The 7,715-nt window shown below is 40.7% G+C and overlaps 1 pseudogene; it reads right to left on the bottom strand.

Annotated features, from left to right (window-relative positions):
- Window positions 1–2,969: 2,969 nt before the first annotated feature.
- Window positions 2,970–6,283, bottom strand: LOC139715237 (uncharacterized; annotated as a pseudogene).
- Window positions 6,284–7,715: the final 1,432 nt, after the last annotated feature.

The following is a 7,715-nucleotide window of genomic DNA, read 5'->3' as shown; positions in this document are numbered from 1 at the left end:
ATATTCTTATGTGTACGGAGAGGCACATTGCCTTGATTTCATTAAGAGTAAATTTGTGTTTTGTTTGTTTCTGTGTATGTAATTTCAGATCAGGTATGTGGAGTCATGAAGACAGTTGAGCTTCGGAGTCCCAATGGAAAGGATTATTTTGACATCGGCGTGTCCAGGGTTGGCAGGTAAGACCGCTTCCCTCAAATAGCTTTTTTTCCCCCCTTGCCTGTGCTGTGTGCGCAATTTTAACTTGCCTATAGCTAGAGCATTCAGCATTCAGTTAATCCTCTTCCGAAAAACAACGGGAACAAAACACACCAAAAACAACTCAATGTGACATGAGGAAGAAACCCCAGAAGCATTCAAGGATAACAGACTTCCACTTTAGGGGATGTAATGCGATTAGGATTAGTTGGATTTTGTGATGTAATATGGATGAGTAGGATTATACCTAATCCTTATTCATTGAATGGCATTTTTATGCCATCTGTGCTAATCTGTTAGAAAGCTGAATATGGGATGTGTTGACAGCTGGAGTTCATATCAATGGCAAAATTTCATGTCATGGCAAGTCTTTTAATTTTTTAAAGTCAAATCCAACAGCCCAGGTCAAGAAATACAGGATAATTTGTCACCTTTTGAAACTCCATATCAAAATTGAATAATTTTTGTCAGTCTTCTACATCAGTCACTTGGCATTTTGGGGCTTTTACTAATCAAAAGAATTAAATGGTAGGACATTTATTTATTTATTTTTTGTTATCGGAAGGAGTTAAATCTTAGAATTTGGTGTTGAATGGAACAAGACTAGGGATAGTTCAATGGCTTGTATTGTCACATAATCACATCCTCACTATTATGCGTCTACTGGATATTTTCTCTTTCTTTGTACTACAAAGCATAGTAGCATATGGTATATGAATAGGATCAGAGTAAATAGCTATGACTTTGAATAATCTGTGACAAGGCAAGTATTTGCCATAGTACTGTAGTATCCCAGATATGTGTTACATATTATGTCCCCTGTATACTCATTATACTATTTGTAACGTACATCAAAAAGGCACACTAGAATTGTTACTGCAACTGATTGTTAAAACAATCATTCTTGGGTCGGAGGAAAGCACTCCACTCTAGACTGGTGACCAATGACTATACCACATACAATTTTAGTAGCTGTGTTGCATATTGGAGCACCAGACAGCCATATACAAACTACTTTAATCATTACTTTTACCCGAGAGCACAACAAATGATTTCCTTAGACTCTCGAGCTGTAACAAGTGTTAATAAAGAGATCACATCAATAGACATACTATGTGCTTTTTGCTCATATGTTTTCTGCATCAAGGTTCAACCACTGTGTTCGTAATCCTCACACTAGGTCAACGCGGACAATATCCAAAGACTCTAAACCATTTTATTTATTAATTGCATGGCCGGCAGAGCCATGGGGGTCGTGGGGGCCGTGGGGGCTCGGGGCCCCCACACTTTTTGTGCACATTACAATGGAATAACATAAGGTGTCATCACTTTGGGCCCCCACAACGTTTTTCCACTGAAGACCTTTTTTTTTTTTTTTTTTTTTTTTTGCTTGTCAACTGGAGAAACCCAGAAATGGAAGAGGAGAGATGAGCTGAGGACCTTTTTTTTTCTTCTTTTTTTTTCGCTTGTCAGCTCATGAAATCCGGAAGTGGGCCCCGCCCCCCACACTTTTGAAAACGCTCCGCCGGCCCTGAATTGTCATCACAACCTTTTTGTGATTGTATCCTCTTTCTTGTCCTTTAATTTTGATTCTTTCTTGTTATATTCCCCTTGTTTTGTCCTCCTCATGTCAAATGACCTTGAAAATACTCAGAAGTTGGTCTTATTTCTTTCTGTGTGTATGTGTTTTGTTCCTTTAGTTAAAAATAAGGGAGAACTGTAACAAACCATAATGCCCAGAGGCCATTATCCAAGTCAAGCAAATTGCTTTATCGATAACAGTCTCCTCCACATGTACACTTTAAGATATACCATGAATTATATGTCTGTATACTATTCATGTAATTATCTGTTCCTTATGAGTACCCTTATACATATTTTCATGGGAATATTTTTGATTTTGTCATACTGATTTCTTTTGTACAAGTGCAGAAATAAGATGAACTGAAATTGAATGAAACTAGGTCATATCTGTAGGGTACATGTGCTCCCACTCATTGGTTTTATTCATTTTTTTCCGTCAAGGTGACTTACATGTAACTAGTATAGGTACTAATAAAAAAAAAGAGAACCTTTACCATGTGAGTGGTCAATTATGAAATTGTCAATTGAGAATCACTACACTACCCTCTTGGACTTTGCCCAAATATGATGTTATTTGTTCATTCAGTGTACAGTAGTTACTTTGATAAAGTGGAGTATTGTTGAGATTGAGAGCTCAAAACTTCATCTGTCCTCAAGGTGGCTTTGTTCTTATAATGCAACTTCAGATGACATAAAAACTAAATACTGCTTCATGAAATCAAGTCAGGCCAGTATGTACATCATAATTTGGATAACAAGATATTGTACTGAATAGCACTGATAGTAGTGATTATTTTCAGAGCTGTTTATGCGTTACAGTACGTGCTGGGTTTCCAGCTTTGCTAACCTGCGCCTTGGGTGTCGCCTCTTGAGAAGCTGACATCTTTCTCCTCTTCAGTGTGAGTTTGATGTCATAATCATCGTCATCATCATCATCCTCATCACTGGGATCTTCATCCTCCTTTGGCTCAAACGTCAACTTCCTTCTCCGTGGAGTAGACTTATTAGTGTCCTTCGGTATTGGAACTGACTTCATGCAACTTTTCGTTTTCCTTGTCGACGCCCCCCTGGACAATCTACTTCCCCTGCCACCGACCGTCTGGGGAACTTGGCTGACTCTGGTCTTTTTCTGGATGGGCGTGGAAGGCAAGGTCAGTTTGCTTTTCTTGGACATGGATTTGCTGTGTCCCCTACTCAATTCGGTAATGCTGTCCCTGCTCGGTGTCTTCAGTTGGGTAAGTCGCCCGCTCGCCCCCCCTTCCACAGGGTTTCTTGTCCCTTTCCTCTAGCATCGCTGCTTTTGATAGGCGGGGCTTGAGGAGGGAGAGGTTCACCCTTGTGTTTGGCATGAGCAGTCTCTTTTGGGCGCTCCCCTCCACCACCTTCTTGGGAGGCCTCCCCCTTGGCCTCTTTTGGGAGCTCCCCTCCGCCACCTTCTTGGGAGGCCTCCCCCTTGGCCTCGGGGTGGGGGTTCCCTTCTGAGTCTTGGGCTGTCTCCATGGCGATGCATCATCATCAGATGAGAACATCTCCCAGATCTCCTCTGGAGAGAAAATCTGGTTGCGTCTAGCAGGAAAGCTCCCTGAGAAAATGATGGTGTTACATGTAGTGTCAGTGGACATGAAAAGAGATTTTGTATTGTATAGGTATCATTTTTTTCTTCATCACAAATGCTATTTCTTTGATTCTATATTCTTGCTCTCTCTCTTAGTCTTAACGAACTATATTTATAAGCATCTTGAATCTATTCTTCCTATGCATACATGTAATTCTATTTGTTTAGAAAACAAGCAATAACTTGTGGATTTCAAAAAAAAAATGACAAACAGTGTGGTGTGCAAAATTATTGCATCATGAATGAATCATCAATTATCAGTAATGATAGGATCCAATTAGTATTCATATTTGCCAATGTCAAAGCACGGGTGTGTATGCAGCATTATCCTACAAAAGAAAGCAAGCCAACCAACAGAAGAGGATGTACTTGTACAGTATCTCCATGATTTCAAAGAGGTCTTACCCATGTCCTTGGGTTTAGTGTTCTCCTTTCCACGTTTTTTCTCCCTCTGTGGCTTCACTACCTCTTCTTCTTCTTCCTCCTCCTCCTCCTCTCCTCCTCCTCTTCCTCCTCATCATCCTCTCCATCTTCAGACTGCTCCGCCTCTTCTTCAACTTCTTCCTCAGCCTCAGATTCCGATTCCGATTCCGGTTGTATCAGAGGTGTGAGAGTGTTCCCCACTATGCTGTAGCGCACAAAGAAGACCTCTGGTCCTCGCCTCTCCTTCCTGGTCTGTGAAACGCAATCAACAGCTTCCTCTTCCACCTAGAAAGGACAGGGATAAAAGCAGAAAAGACCAAACTTATTTTCAAAAACAAGACATGGGTGTTCTCAGTGTTGAGGCTGTGTTATGCCACACGTGGCAGCCAACACTTGCCATCTCAGCTTCTGTACATCAGGAATACTACTCTTGGTGCTCTTGCTCGTACTTCACACCAAACTCTGAGGTGATTGCTGAAATACAAAGTAATAATCTCTCAAATCTGAAATTCAAGAACCATTGGAGCTGATTACATTCCATCTCCCCTTTTGAGAATGATAAATGATAACCGGAACTTGGTTTGCAGTAACTTCGTAGAATGATGCTGTTTGTCAGTGCAAACTTAATTTTTGCCTACCAAACATTTTCCAGTGATGGTCTCGGCATCTATCTCCACTGAGGTGAGGCCTCCTTTGGAAACCTGGTACTCAAAGATCTCTTGCGGATGGATGCCGGGCAGCTTCTTGGCTATGTTGGCTGGGAGCTCAGATGGACGCATGTACCACTGCACCCTGGCTCGTCGTGGGTCATCTGTATGCTCCTGCCCTGGAAATCATTTTTTTTTTTTAAATAAGAAAAGGAAATGAAGAGAGATTGAAAAGGGTGTAGCAAACTGTTGGTGAAAGGACTAATTCAAAGATTTGTAAATTTGTCCTCCCACAATACACCAAAATATTGTGTTTGTGAATCATATATCCCCAGTTAACTGTACATGCCTTGTGTCAGTTTTAACCATGTATATGAGGTATGAGATGCAAACATTAAAAGAGCATGATTCTGCTTTGAATACAGCAAAGTTGTCATTTTCATTTTCTTTTAATTTATGACTGCCTTTATTTCAAAGCTTTCTTGGTACCTATTTCATGTAGTCACTCTTTTATTCAATCATTCATTCATTCAATTTGTATTATCTATCACTTGCTTCTTTTTTTTTCTTGCTAATACTACAAGCATTTTTCCTCTCAAGTTGTCCCACAAGCTACTCCGTACTACTAGTACCACTATCATCATACCGTGATTTTCCATTCTTACCATTGTCAAAAAGGTCCTCCACTCGAGCAATAAATGACTCTTCATCCTCCCCTTCCACAAAGACATGATCACCAACTTTAATTGATCCCGTCTCAGGGAGATGGAAACCTCTGCAAAAGACAAACATGACGACAGAACACAGAAGGCTATGAATGGTTGGTATTAACAACAGATGGAATATCAACTCTTTGACTTTGCTTCTCTCTCGCGTTTTTAACATTTGATAACTTCATAGTGATTCACACTTTGATGAAAAAGTATAGACCCTTAACCTTGAATGTTGTATACCGGTATGCCAAATATTTTGCAAGGTTCTTATTCTTATGATTTTTGTGAGTCGGGTTGTGTATATTCACAAATTTAGAAACATATAACTCTGATCCCAACATGACTGCACTGTGGATGCGTACATTTCTCAGCTCGTTACTGTAACCATTACTCCACAATTGTCTGACTTTGTGTGAATTTAAACCATTACGAAATTGTTGAGAAATCCTGGACATTCAAAAAAATCAAGTATCAAAGATAAGGCATACAAACTTATGCTAATCTTTCAGTTTATTATAGACCAACGACAACGTTAGAGCAACTTTTCTATTACAATTAGTGCTGCCAGCTAAGCCACGTCTTTTTAAAACTAAAAAGTAACAATAGCATAATGTTACACTTGTTTATTCAAATAGAACTAACACTAACAGTTAACGTTAGAGGTCTAACAGTTAGAACTTGTAACATGTATTGTTAGAAGTCTATGAGTTAGAAGTAGAAAAGTCTAGTACAAAGATAAAATTGTTAGTAAGTGTTCATGTTCCAAGTGAGATAATCGAGAAATCCAGTCAAATTGCTCGTCTAAAACTGCAAACAATTTAATACGTATGCATAGACTGTCTGTATCACAACTTCACTAGTTCTACACCTCAACACTTGGTGGCCATTTTTAAATGCCCGACAGCGTGGCCTCGGAAAGTCGATAAACAAAAAGTTGACCGTGCCCGCGCCCGGCGTGCGTGTGTACTGCAATAATGAGAGCTTTCTAACGTTACTTACTCATAGTGTTGATTGCATCGGCGCTTAGTCTTGCCGTCACTTTTCGGTTTCCCAATCCATACAAAACCTTTCTTCTTCCTCATACGTTCAGTCCTGTCAGTACTCATATTCGCTTTAGAAATCTTTTATCCGTTTTAAAAGCTTCTAAAAGTTCTAATCTAACGTTAGTTGGGTAATTGGTTCATATACGTCCGTGCGTGAGAGACCCAGCCAGCTGCTCTCATCACATCGATAGCAAAAAACGCTTCCCGGCAAACCTGTCAACAAAGTCGGTTTTCGCGGGAGGTCAATCACATGATTACATAGACGTGAAACCAGCAGATGCTATATTATTTTTGTTCTTTTTTTTTCAACACCAATTGCAGAACCCATACATTGTATGCAGTATATTTTTTTCGTATTATTCTTGTTATATTTGAATGTCAGTTTGATAATCAAATCGAAATACTGATGACTGCATATACAATTTTGCTGTAACATTCTGTTTTATGTATACTAAACAAGCTTTGCATTGGTACCGTGTTAGAAGGCAAGATGGCGAATCGCACGGTGAAAGACGCCCGTAGCATAAAGGGTACCAATCCGCAGTATTTGGTGGAGAAAATCACCCGCTCTCGGATCTATGAATCGAGATATTGGAAAGAAGAATGCTTTGCTCTCAGTGGTATGAATATTTTGATAAGAGTTATCGTAACAGTTTCTAAAATGTGTCATGTAAATATGGTTCGTTACCAGGCAGAGCGTCACCGTGCATTGGTGCACCGCCAGCAACGAACGGCAGCGTCGCGTTGTATCAGGGAGGTGGTCTCCCTGGTTGAGGCGGGCGGGCTGCGCTGAGCGCGGGTAGCGTCGGCTGTTGGCTTGCGAGGTGTGTTGCGGTCGTTGATGAGATCCAGGCGTAAAGTTAGTTTATTGTTAATGTTGTTGGAGTGTGCATATGGGGATGATGTGTTGACTGCGGATTACATCCGGGCCGGGAGGACTAACTATTTTGCTGTTGGTAGCAAATGGTAGAATTCTAGGTCGTGTTGCTTGAAATGACATAAATTTACATGGACAGCAACGTCAACTGGGAAAGGCACAGTGGTATTTAAAAATTTGGCATAATCGTGATATAGTCCCCACCTCTCCGTTGGGGACTAATTACAATCCCACCTAGTACCTACTATGTACCTAGTTGGGAGTGTAGCACGTATTGCGTAGTGTGTACAGCTGTACCAGTCTTGCGGATTTTGACGCAACTGACGTCATGCTTGGTCAATAGCCGTGAGACAACACACACTAAAGTGACACACACACTCTTCATACAGTACTGCGTATCTCCGTGTATCTCCCTCTATTATATGGTCGTGATATAGTCCCCACTCTATGGGAAACTGCGTGCGAATTACACGTGGTGGGGACAATTTCACGACCATAAAGTAGCCACTCCCCCTCTGTTATGCTCGTGATATAGTTCCCACACAACGACGAACTGTGCGTGTTTTGAATGGAGGTGGGGATTATTCCAACAGTATATATACTCGTGATATGGTCCCC

This window comes from Diadema antillarum, unplaced genomic scaffold (genome assembly GCF_040938485.1).
Source record: "Diadema antillarum isolate AM-2024a unplaced genomic scaffold, OU_Dant_1.0 seq00003208_RagTag, whole genome shotgun sequence".
In the NCBI taxonomy this organism is placed as follows: Eukaryota; Metazoa; Echinodermata; class Echinoidea; order Diadematoida; family Diadematidae; genus Diadema; species Diadema antillarum.
This window is presented reverse-complemented; position numbering and strand designations above follow the sequence as displayed.